Source organism: Epinephelus fuscoguttatus, linkage group LG7 (genome assembly GCF_011397635.1).
Source record: "Epinephelus fuscoguttatus linkage group LG7, E.fuscoguttatus.final_Chr_v1".
Taxonomy (NCBI): Eukaryota; Metazoa; Chordata; class Actinopteri; order Perciformes; family Serranidae; genus Epinephelus; species Epinephelus fuscoguttatus.
In genome coordinates this window covers 12,890,667-12,903,412 of record NC_064758.1, presented here as the reverse complement: position 1 = coordinate 12,903,412, position 12,746 = coordinate 12,890,667, and the positions used below count along the sequence as shown (strand labels likewise).

Below are 12,746 nucleotides of genomic sequence, written 5' to 3'. Positions count from 1 at the left end.
TTTATATTTCAATGAGCTTTAATTACATCCATGTTTCCACATTGAATCCAGAGTGCCAAGAGCAAACTGAAGCTTTTTACTGTCACAAGTGGCCACACTGCGCAAAGCTGCAGCCCAGAGTCAAGCCGACAGAGCCGGAGCAGCATGTCTGAGGAGCATTTTTCAAAATAAAAGTCGTAGTATGCCAAAGCTCAAACTTACCTAATACTTCCCTTTATTGTGTCAGTGTTGGGGAAAACCTTTTAATTTTGATTCTCAATGAAATGTAATTTAGATTAAATAAATAAATTAATAAATGAAGAAAGCCTTTATTTGAAAGATCTTTATTTATAGTACTTTACATGTGGATGCATAGTGACAGTTTTTGTTGTTGTTGTCAGGGTATGACAGCTATTGTCAGTGAGCAGAAGATCTGGAAGAAGTACCCAGATCTTTAACTTTAATAAAAATGGCAGTGCCACAGTGTAGAACTTTTCAGGGGGAAAGTTAATTACATTATTAGATTACCTGCATTGCTGTGTAAACATCACTCAGCGTTGCATTAATGTTATCAATATGGATCCATAAATTAAAGGGGACCTACGCCCATCTTTAAAATTCATAAATGCTATTCCTATTATCCAAAAATATCAGTAAATATGAACAACTCTCTCACAAATCCCAGATCTACAGTTCTGAAACTCAAATTTTTGATGTCATGGGGTATAAAGTGTGGAACGACCCTGTAGACAATGAATTGGGAAAGACGTTGTAGAAGAGACTGAGGGCACCCAGGGGAATGTTCTGAGTCTGTGGGTACATTTTCTGTGTCAGAACTGAGAACACTACAATACAATAAAGCACATTTGGGTACAAAACAGAAAGTAAACATTCTGTGGGTCCACAAAATCAGACACCCATTTATTGTCTATATCATGGTTAGGCAACCTTTACTATGAAAAGAGCCATTTTTGTCTAAAAATGGAAAACAAATCAGTATGGAGCTGCAAGGCATATTTAAACCTTATCTAAAGGTATCTAAATTAGCCTATCAACATTACTAATGGCTCCAATAAGCATTCATCTTTTACCACAAGGTGGCTCCTCTCCAGTGGGCTATTCACGATTATTTGCTACTTCAACTTTGCACCATCGGCGATGAAAGCAAACAAATATGTCTGCACACTATCAAATTCTCTGTTTCCCTATTTCTTTCGAATCCATAATTAGCCTAGCTAGGGAGACTCAAGATGAGCCACCGCCATTGAGGTTTGGCAAAATTTAGAAGAAAAGGCGCCAGGTCGTAGATATATGACGCACATTTTATTTGAAGAAATGTTGTAAAATAACAGTTATTTATTCCCTTTTTTTGACAAACTCATTGGGAGCCACTGCAGAGAGGATAAAGAGCCACATGAGACTCTGGAGCCCCTGGTTGCCTACCCCTGGATTGCAGAGTTGAGTTGAGTTGCTCCTAGAGTCAAAATTTTCAGAAATTTCCTAGAATTGTGATGTTTTCTTAGAATTTCCCCTTAAAATTAAGACTAGGTCTGTCTAAAGATAAAAGTTATTCACAGAGTATCTTAGACCTTAAAAGAGCTCCTACGATGAAAAACTGTTAAGAGGTTTAAGAGTTTCTTAAGCAGAGGAGAAAATGGCAAAAACACAAAGAGGTCAGAGAAATATTCTCCCAATGCTGGATGACAGTGAGTAAATGAAATGCCACAGATTAGACTGTGCAGAGATAATATTTGTGGTTGACCTCATTAGGGATATGCACACATTTTCCACCCACACAATAAAATGATCACAATACTAGGATAGAAAACTGGAAAAAGGCAACAGTGCAGCAGTGATGACTCGTGTCTGACTCAACCTTCCCTTAGCAGAGTCATCACACCAACAATGACAACACTTTCAGTCAGCAGTTCATTTCATTTCCACTGGTTGTCCACCTGTTGTAAGAACGCATCACACCTAGCAATGGGGGTCAACCACACCTCCTCACTAAGATAAAAGTTTCTGTCCCTTCCTTGCTCAGAGTTGCTCTGAGAACTTTTCCGAAATCATTCCTAAGCTAGGACTCCTTACTAAAAATGTTTAGGCTAAGATAGGAACTTTCTGAGAGTGTTCTCAGAATGTTTGTGAATATGGCCCCTGGGCTATGTGGAGCAGCTCCAGACTTTATACTGAATGACATCACAAGTTTGAGACTTCTTTTGTTTCTGGCTTTGAGACAGTAGCTCCTGTTCACAAATATTAATTGAACCATCCCAGGCCATGGAAATAACATGTTAGAATGGTGTTCCCCTTTTAAGTGGTAAAAGTTGAAATTTTATGTCTAATATGTTGCGAAGTAGATCAGTATAAAATGGAATTACTGAAGGTAGGTTAAAATACAAGAACCTCTAAACTGTACTTCAGTGCAACAGTTAATAGTACAACATACACCAATCAGCCAAAGCATTAAAACCACTGACAGGCAAGGTGAATAACATTGATCATTTTGTTACAATGCAATGTTCTCCTGGGAAACATTTGGTCCTGGCATTCATGATGATGTCAGTTGACATGCACCACATCTACAAGCACCTTTGCAGACCAAGCCAAGTATCTCCCCTCATGGCAATGGCATTACATGATGGCATGGTGCATTGTCCTGCTGGGGGGGCACAGCTACTGGGGAGTGCTGCTGCAATAAGGGGTACCGAGGGGTACCTGGTCTGCACTGGTGTTTAGGTGGGTGGAGCGTGTTAGGTGGCATCCACATGAATGTCAGTACCCAAAATTTACAAATGTAACATATTTGTAGTTTGCTGCAGTGTGGGATCTAGGAAATTTAGAGGCCAAGCTGATGTCTTGAGCTCTTTGTCACGTTCCTCTGGCCATTCCTGAGCAGGTTTGTGGTGTGGCATGGTGCATTGTCCTGCTGGGCACCGCCATCGGGTAGTGTCATCTTACTATCTCACTATATCTTTACTATATAATGACGAAAACTCTGTCTGTGGGTATGTCTATTCCACATTTTTCTCCTCACTGACTTGGTCAATCCATGCGAAATTTGGCACAGTGGTAGAGGGTCATGGGAGGATGCGAATGAAGCAATATTACATGAATTGGCCAAAGGGGGGCGCTATAGCAACCGATTTAAATTGCAAACTTTGAATGGGCATATCTCATGCCCCATATGTCATAGAGACATGAAACTTTGCACAGAGATGCCTCTCCTCATGAGGAACAAATTTGCCTCAGGAACCCATAACTTCCGGTTATATAGATTTTCTGCCATTTTGAATGTTTTGAAAAACACTTCAAATCGATCTCTTCCTAGGAAGTTTGACCATAATCTGAGGGGACCCCTCCATTATTGACCCCATCAAACAAAATGGGGGCGCTAGAGAGCTAATTTCTTGTCTAGGCCTAACCGCCATATTGATTTTTACTAAACTTGGTAGATATGTAGAACAGGACGCCTCAAGGTCACTGGAGAAATGTAACTCTAATTGGCAACTGGGTGGCGCTATAACAACAGGAAAATGCTTAAAAATGGCTAAAATGCAACCGATCACTGTGGCTCCCCCTGTGGCCGAATGTTGATGTTTTTTGCAAAGTTTTGGTATGATTAAGTCATGGTATGGTATGCTGTACTCAGTGGGTATGGACTAGTTGTTATGAAGGGGCAAATTTGGTCTGCAACGGTGTTTGGGTGGTAGGCGCGTGTCAAATGGCATCCACATGAACGCCAAGATCAAAGCTTTCCAAGCAGAACATTGTATTGTAAGAAGACAATCAACGCTACTCACTTCATCTGCCAGTGGTTATAATGTTTTGGCTGACCGGTGTATATTTGCCACACATTTTTCCCTCTCAGACACCACAGTATTGGGGACTTTATTTTGAAGGCGGCACCATGACACTTCCTGTCCCACCCTGTCTGACTCCGTGTATCTTGACTCAGCTGTCCGCCGCTCTGACTCCAGTTGAATCCTCTCAGATGAGCAGACCTGAGCACAGAGACTGCCTCCGGTTGTGAGAGGAACCTACACAGACTCACGCAGTGTGGACACGGAGTTTGTTCCTACTTTTACAACAGTTAGTGTCTCATAACTACGCAGGGTGTCGAGTTAAAACCAAGAGTACCGCGAAGTAAACTGGACCTCATAAGGTACTTTGTGTTTGTTAGCGTGGATGCGTGGCTCTGTTTCACTCAACACGATGGACGGCTGATTCACACACTCCACTGACCTAACAGGTAAGTTTAAGACTGTTTTTAAAAATGGGCTAAACATTAAAACAAAAAAAAAAAAGTGGTTCAGTAGGCGCTCATGGGCAAAACTACTTTTCAATTGAGCATCACTTTTGTTTGTCAGGTAGGCTCAGCTCGACACTTGCTAGTGTGATGCATGCTGTTACATTCACTGCAATGATATCATGAAGTATTTCATTATTTAAAATGAAGGATAAGTTCTGCTTTAAGTGAGTGCAGAAAATATGAAAACACACACTCAAACTAGACTGCTCACTACAATGGATATACAGTGGCTTTGGACTATGGTGAGCGCTGGGCTCAGGCCACACACACACACACACACACACACACACACACACACACACTCTTTTGTCAGCTGATGTAGGAATGTGTGTGAGCTGTGTGAGCCAAATGTCAAATGCCTTGTTCACCTGCTAGCATTCTGCTGGACACACACAGCTGCCTGTTTATTGCTCCATTTAGAAGACAGAAAGCTTTGACAATGCTCATTGAACTTGACAACAGTCCAGTTGCTTTCGGATGTGTGATTAATATCTGGAATTGATGGGTGATGAAGGTGAAGCTGGCCTTCTTCCTTTAAGGCAAAACTTTGCAGAGAACAGTTGGAATGCTTCTGTGATCCTGTGTGTGTTTGGAGACAGTCATGTGCTGTGATATCAGCTGTTCAGAGACTAGGTGAGGCTTGTCTGTCGGAGGATCCCCCTCTGTGTGTGTGCTGCACCTGATGATCTTACTGAATCTGAAGTCACAAAGCTCTTCAATGTGGGGAGCAGGATTTTCTTGAAATGGCCAAAATAGGAAGATGGAGTATAGTTCGGCAGCTGGTTATCTGGTGATCTAGGAAAAGGCAAACAGCTTACCAGTGTATTTTTCCTTCTTATTGCGAATGTTTTGACACATTTTTGACACATTTTCACATACAGCCTTTGTAAAGACTCTTGTGGTTGTACAGCCCCGTCTTTAACCTCCATCTCCTCTTTTCTCTGGTTTTGCTCGGTGTCTCAGCATCCAGACATTTTTGAATAGCTGGCCATCTGCTTGCTAAGGGTCTGTTCCAGAAGCACGATATCACATTACACACACTTGACTGTGGGGGATGAATGAAAGTGTGAGTGGTTATGACGTTATCAGAGACTGTAATGTGTAGAAAAGTTCAGTTGTTCTCAGACCTCAGTGCAATTTCTCACTCAAAACACAACTGAATATATCGATAAATAATACTGTTTGTTAAATAATTAAAATGGTAGAAGAAACCTAAAGCTTTATTCTTCCTTTCTTTTTAATCATCCATAAGCATCACTGAAATAAACCTATGTACACTAGGTTAGTTAGCTGACACTGCTTGGAAGCTTACGGACATACAGTAGCTTCTACCTGTTCAAGTTTCTTGTCTTCATCAAAGGCCACAATATAGATACTAAAACTAAGCCAAAATTTATGGTTAGCCAGCAAAATTTGTTAGCATTAACTGACTGGCTGAAATTATAAATGTATTAGATACTGGGCCCCAAGATTGCACCTATTCCATCCAATGGAGTTGCTCATCTGGCGCCTACGCCAAAAACAAACAAACAAACAAAAAAAAATTCTAGCACCCAAGTTTACTTTCCGGGTATGTGTCAACTAAATATGCACAGTAGAGTTTCCTCTCGGCTCATGAAATTACATTAGCCCTTTTTAAACAGGAATTGTGCAAATTTGCAGGAAAGCCCAATCAGTCTTCTTTCAGCATTGGCAGTATAAAAACAAAATGCTGCTTACCTACTTTTGTTTATACAGAATGCGCCTTTTTCGGGGCAATGGAGGGTGTGAGCAAGTAACAAAACGTGTAGCTTAGCGTGTGACGTAACCAGTAACGTGGGAGGGAACCCGCAGCTAGTCAGTCCTTCGGCGATTCTCTCATAAGTCAGTCCGTTCCATCCCTGTCATCTGACGGTTAATGGCCTTTTCATTTTTGAGGGCAAGGAGGGTGCGCAATTCCTTGTCTTCTCAGTTGCTCATCAGTGTCTGTCAGGTTTGCGTTTCCCTCTTGCTACTAGCTGCTCGCTAATTCCTGCTATCAACTGTTTCCTGTTTATCCACCGCCAGTGGCTTTCACGTGCGGCATCATCAACAGCTCCTCCCACGAGTCTTCAACAGCCCCTCCCGTTGCGGAAGGCCACCTCGGTCTGTTTAAACTAAAAGGGTTCCACCAATATGACTACCTTACGAGGCGGAAAATTAGGCACCTCGCATCAACTCGCCAATCCAGCTCTGCGTGTCTAAACGCTCGCAGCTGGCCAGCGAAACGGCCCAACATTCGTGGAAAATCTGGCAGTGTAAAAAGGGCTATTGTAATGATGTCACAGAGTTTTAAATCACTTTCCAGCTCAGGGAAAGTTTTACAAATAAAATACATCCATGAATCAAAAATTCATAATGAAAAACAGTCAAAATTGACTTTGTATTGTTTGTAGTTCAATGTGTCCTGTCAACAGTTTTACAGACATCTCCTTTATAATGGTGATCTATGGGAAAATGTTATTTTGGCTGCGGGGATTATTTCTTTTTAATACCACAAGTGGCCACCAGAAGAAAATAAAAGCAAGGTTGAACAGTGTTTCCAGAGGCCTTACTAAAGTACTTTGACCCCTGTTATATAAGTGATGCTACAGTAGTATTCTGCACTCTACATAAATCAGTGTCCTCAAAGTTTTTGATGCCAACAGCATATGATTAAGGGCCAAACAGGAAAAATGCACACATAAACTAAATTTCTTTTCTCCCTTCCACTTTTAACAGCTGAGTCGTCCAATGATATCATTAACTCAAGCTAACAGCTCTAGCATTGATAACAGAAAGGAACTCCCGGGATTCTGCGAGGTGCCACTAGTTGCCACACAGCCAATAGCTTTCTACAATTTGCCACCCCTAACCTGACAGACGCTCTTTCAGGGGCCACACAGAATTTTTCTGAGGGCTGCCATTGGCCCCCACTCAGCACTGTGGAAAAACTTGATATAGATGATCAACATTACACAGACACACACCTCGGATCAGTCACTACACTGGACATACTGTACATTGGCACCAAGTGGCAGCCGTCATGACAACTGTATGGGGGGAAGATTTTTTTTATAACTCACCTATCTACATTTTATTAAGGCTTAAAGTTATGCATAATTAAGGGCGGGATACTTTGTGCGAGAGCTTGTCTGGCGATAGTGTCCTTTGCCTCCCAGGCAGATCCACCCTTTACTCCTCCACAGTGCCAGCCTCTTGCCCAAATATGGTCACTTCTGGCCCCCAAAACACAAAATGGCAACGACTGAAATGCAAACGAGAAGCTTCAAAACGGGAGTACCCAAAACAGTGGGTGCTGTCACGGTAGTTACGTCCATTATTCTTACAGTCTATGATTGGCACACCCATCTTATTACTGTAAGCATTCAGAAAATTGAATAGTGGGGTCAGGAAAGTTAAATAAGCCAATGAAAGATAAATAACAGACTAAGATGAATCAAATTTAAATTTATTTTAATGTGAGGTTACATTTTGATTTATTTTGTATTCACTCATATTTTTGACTTGTCCAATAACCTTGTACAACATCAGTCAGTTTCGAGGCTCTATATAACCAGCGGTAAAATCCAAAACAATCTTGCAGGACTGTTGCCATTTCTGCATGCGGCGCTTTTGAAATCCAACTGTGGGCTGATCATTCTCATTAGGTGGCATGCAGGAAGTGGTTAGGTTACCATCCAGACCTCAAACCTCTCAGACACACAGAGGGTAAATAGGTCGAAGGCCACTTCAGCTGCAGCTGGCCATTGAAAAGCGATGCTTTGCAGCTGAAACGACCATTTTCCAGCCCTGTCTATGAATCATAAAAGTAAGACTTCTGGGCACGTATGTGGCAAGGACGGGGTGTTGTGATTTATAGGTGTCAAGTGTGAGGCGCACTGTAGGTTAAGTAGTTTGCCTTTCAACAGCGTGAGAACTGGAAATGAGTGGGGACATTAAAGGGAGAGGAGCATTAATGCTTTTTGAAATGAGATGCCAAGTGAACCCTCCTCAGCAGGCCTTCTTGTCTGTTCATCTCAGGTGTCACATACTGTAGTAGGATGTTAGATATATTTTTGGCACTTTTGTCCTACAGACATTTCGTCACCTGTAGTGGTGTATTGTCAGGATGGTGGGATATGATGACCTGCTGAGTTTCTGATATTCGCTTGACATGTCAGTGAGTGCTGACTATGATGGTGGCTTGGTGTATCAATGCAGTGTGATTTCACTGTAATCATTAGCTTACCCTCCACAACCAGCAGGCATCTTGAAAGAAATCACAAAGTTTAAAGAGCCATGTTGATCTTAGGTGAAAATGTATGAGAGACAGAGAGAGAATGTGCATGCCAGATTTTGATGATAGAAGTATTTAGGGCGTTCCCCATATCGGTCTCTGCAACAGCTGGTGGTCCCTCATGTTACATTCTTGTGTCTGTGTGTGTGAGAGAGTGTGTATGGGGCGAGTTTGTGCTGTAATGGGGTGTGGGAGTGGAGATTCTGCAGAGAACACTTGCTGTGGCACCACTGTGGCCACAGGAATCCCTGAGAGCATAAGGAAAATGAATGGCATTGTGAGAATCCTAAACCTATATTTTCCCCTCCTCTGTATACCACACAGTGACTTCAAGCCACTTATTTTTCTCTTTGTTTTTCTTTTACGCATGGTGGAAGTGCTTCACAAATGGTTGACCCTGGTTCAGATATGCCTGCTATCTGCTGGGTAGATTGGATCCCAGGCTGCAACAAGCCCTCGAGGGAGTTTGGCTGACGGGCAGATTGGCAGCTTAATAAATACTTCTTTTCATTAGCAGCAAGCTTCTATCCACTGTACTTAAATGGAAATCCCATCCATCCTCTCATCCTATTAACTATGCACACTCTAAAGCAGAGGTACAGGATGAGTAGATTTTTGTGATGAGAAGCATACACAGATGTATCATGACACATATGGGCCCCTCATAAAACCAGATGCATGTCTTTGGATCCAACATAAGGGTACAAAGTAGTAGGGGTGTAAATAACAAGTTTCATCACTATATGATATCATAACGATTCTTTGGACAATGATACAATATTTGCTGATATCAGAAAGTCTGCCATGATACGATTTCAATTGAATTCAGTGAGATGATGCCAGAAATGTCTTTTCTTGGCCGCTTACCATTGTCTGCCTGACGCTAGCCCACTAGCACTATTTGAATATTTAGCAAGGAGGTGTGCTTGGATGAAAATGGAGGCGCTATAGAAATTTCAAAATGAAGCTATATTTTAAAGATGACAATAGTTGGGTTTCCATCCAAATGTATCGCAAATTTTAAGCGAATTTTGTGAAAATGTGCAAAAGAAAATGCGAATTTATGCACGTTTCCATTCATTATTGTTTTGCGAGTATTGGGAGTCAACAGGTCGAGCAAAAGGTGGCGCTTATCATGAAAAATAAAATGCAAAAGAACACCCGTAGAAGAAGAGGGTGCCGTGAGATGACGTCATTGAGAGCGTCTCATGTCCACAACTGATGTAAACAATTACCGGCACATCCATGACTACGGCGAGATGGAGAGATTCCTTGGGAACTTCTTGGCTATTGTGAGAGCTCTCATCACACTCATATCAGCGTTGTCAGCGTAGCCTACATAATGCCGTGATGTCTGTGTTGGTACACCAGGCAGCGCACAAGATGCAGCGGTATTCAACACATCCAGTCTATTCCGGTAAGTTGTGAAATAGCCTACATTCACCTGACACTGGAGTAATTACCTCTCTCTAAGTTCACGCAGGTGTGTGTGTGAAGTAGAAGTAGGATTCGGTAGCCTACGTCATTGTTTATTCGCTAAATCTGTTTCCATTGCCAAAAGTCGCATTTTTCTAATATCGATACACTGACTATTCCACCCCCTCCACGCGTAAAAACTTTATTGCGATATTTCGGCCCTTTTTCGAATTTCTGGCATTTCCATTCAAGTTTCTTTTCACAGTTGTTGAAAATGCGAATAAAAATAGGTGGATGGAAACCCACCTAGTATCAATGTTTTCATTTTGCATTGATGGTATTAGATTGTTGATTGTTGAAATTATATATCAATCCAAATCAATGTATCCTTACACCCCTACAAAGTAGATCCTGACAACTAATGGTACAGATTTGTAGGCATTGAATAGGGCTGGAACAGAATATTCGACTACTCAGATATCTAATTGTGGAGTAGGTATTTGGATTTCAATTTTGGGATTCAGAGTTGTTGGTTTTTTTGAGTAATGACAATAAAGAAATTATTAGAATTTTTTCTTTTTTTCCCACAATTTTAAATGGGTTCAATTTCATCTAATTGTAGTGGATTGATTAATTCAGCTAGGCCTTCCATGCTGTCATTATAAGCATTGCAGTGGTATGCTGTGGTATGAAAATTGACTTGTGAACATTTGCTTATCTACTGTATTGCACTGGACGGACAATCGCACTTGTGCGTGCATCTCCTTTCCTCTGCCACTGCCTGTCAAAGTTTTTACACAAACTTTCATTGAAAATGGTTTAAAATTTCAATTATAATAGTTTGTTTAATCAAAAAGCAACTTGTTTTCACTGTTTAAGGGTCATTGTAACTGATAATGATAATAATAATAATAATAATAATTAGTGTAATACCATGTACCATGATAACGTAAAACTGTGGTATTTTCTAAGACAGTTATTGTACCTTGAAAATCTCCCTCCGATGAAACCCTAGACATGATATTTCTGCCATGGAATTATGGAGGATGGCAAAAATAATCGAGGTCATGTCCATGTGTTTACATGTGTGTTTGTTGGCATAAGAATAGCACCAAAGAGTTAGCCAACTTGATGCCAGAAAAAAACGGAGTTTTCCTAATAATTAAAAGACTTGGGTGCAGTGCCTAAACCTTATTTTATTTTATTTTTTTATGGCACTAAGCCGAATGAACAGAAAAAAACTAGACTGAGAAAAGTTTTGTCAGTCATTTCTGGTCAAATTAAAATGACAGCAATATTATTTATCGCAAACAAAATAGCATCCAACAAAAGTAGTTATTGTGACAGGCCCACACGTTTATCACAACAGCTCTGCATCACTACGGGGACAGTTGGTGAAAGTCCAGCTTCTTACACAGTGACAGGGCTAACTGTTAGCATCACATGGCTAACGTTACTTAACAGTTCTGAATTTGATTAGATTAGGAATGCACAATATTGGATGTTTTACTGATACCCCTTATGCCAAACAACTCATTTGGCTGATAGCCGATACCAATATCAATATATCCACTTTTTTCCCTGCCTAATTTTAGAGATCATCAAGTCTCTTCTGTAGTGGAATTACGCATGCATACTCTAGTTGTGATGGCCTCACATCAGATGGAGACTGAAATAGATTAGTTTTCAGTGCATATAATAATATCATCTGATGCCGATGACATGCCGATATTATCGTGCATCCCTAATTTAGATAAAGTTGAGCCATTTTTGTGTGGGTGTGAGTTTGCTGGTATGGGTTAATGGCTCGGTGTTGGTTGTTAGCCGCTGCTGCGTTGTTAGCTCCTGCTATCAGGGCAGACATTGAACTGGCAGTTTGTTGTGTCTAACCTGTGTTACTGAAACACCGAATCTTAAATATAAATCCCAAATCTTTATTATGCCCCTCTGTTTTACAGTGCTTAGTCAGGTTTGGAGCCTATAACAATAAGCATTTATGCCACAGGTTCCAGAGAGGCCTAGCAACAAGTTTACTTCATTGCTGTCTTAGTACTTTACTTTGCTACTTACATCATGAGGGAAAACAGTGTTTGCCTCATCATAGGCACTGATGTTGCAGTGCAAACCAAAAGAAAATCCAGTCTGGATGTTAAAAGTAAGCATCAAATATGACAATACAGTCAACATTAACCCTCACTAATGTAATCCTTTTTAAAAATCTAATCTGTTAGGTCAGAAGAAGTCATGTCGAAGGGTGTGGTTTTTTATTGTTGTGAAGCAGCCCTCAGCCCCGGCGCAGTTGTGTGTGTGCCATGCCACCAGCCCATGTCCCCTTACCCAGCTCCCTGGAGAGCCTGCAGCCAAGCCTCTAGACAAAACCTCACACCCCCAGCTGCCCTTTTCTTTATCACTGCCTCAGGCCCTGTCTACTATAGAATCAGAATACATAGATGTTCCTTTGTGTAATCAGGGTAATTCATTGCTACACCCAAGAAAGCTGGAATAAAATCTTGTTCTTGTTCGTGCGGAAGTTGCAATGACTGACAAGTTTTAGTTCCATGTAATTTTTACACTGAAAGTTAAGTGAAATGATGCTCTGGGAACTGGATGAATTCTCATGACAATCCTGACTCTGGGGATTCAAAGGGGAATCAAAAAAAAAAAAAAAAAAAGACGACTGATGACCTTGCATTGGATGATTGTTCGTTGAATCTGTACTGTTGACGTAATGACGAACCATTC

The 12,746-nt window shown here is 41.1% G+C and overlaps 1 protein-coding gene across 2 annotated transcripts in view; it reads left to right on the top strand.

The window, feature by feature from the left end:
- The first annotated feature begins 3,974 nt into the window (after nt 1-3,974).
- Nucleotides 3,975-12,746, top strand: part of plxnb1a (plexin b1a) — an 81,572-nt gene continuing 72,800 nt past the window's right edge. For both annotated transcript variants that reach the window (XM_049580753.1, XM_049580752.1), the window contains exon 1: nt 3,975-4,231. The gene's annotated coding sequence lies outside the window, so the exon portion shown is untranslated. The remainder of the gene's footprint in view (nt 4,232-12,746) is intronic.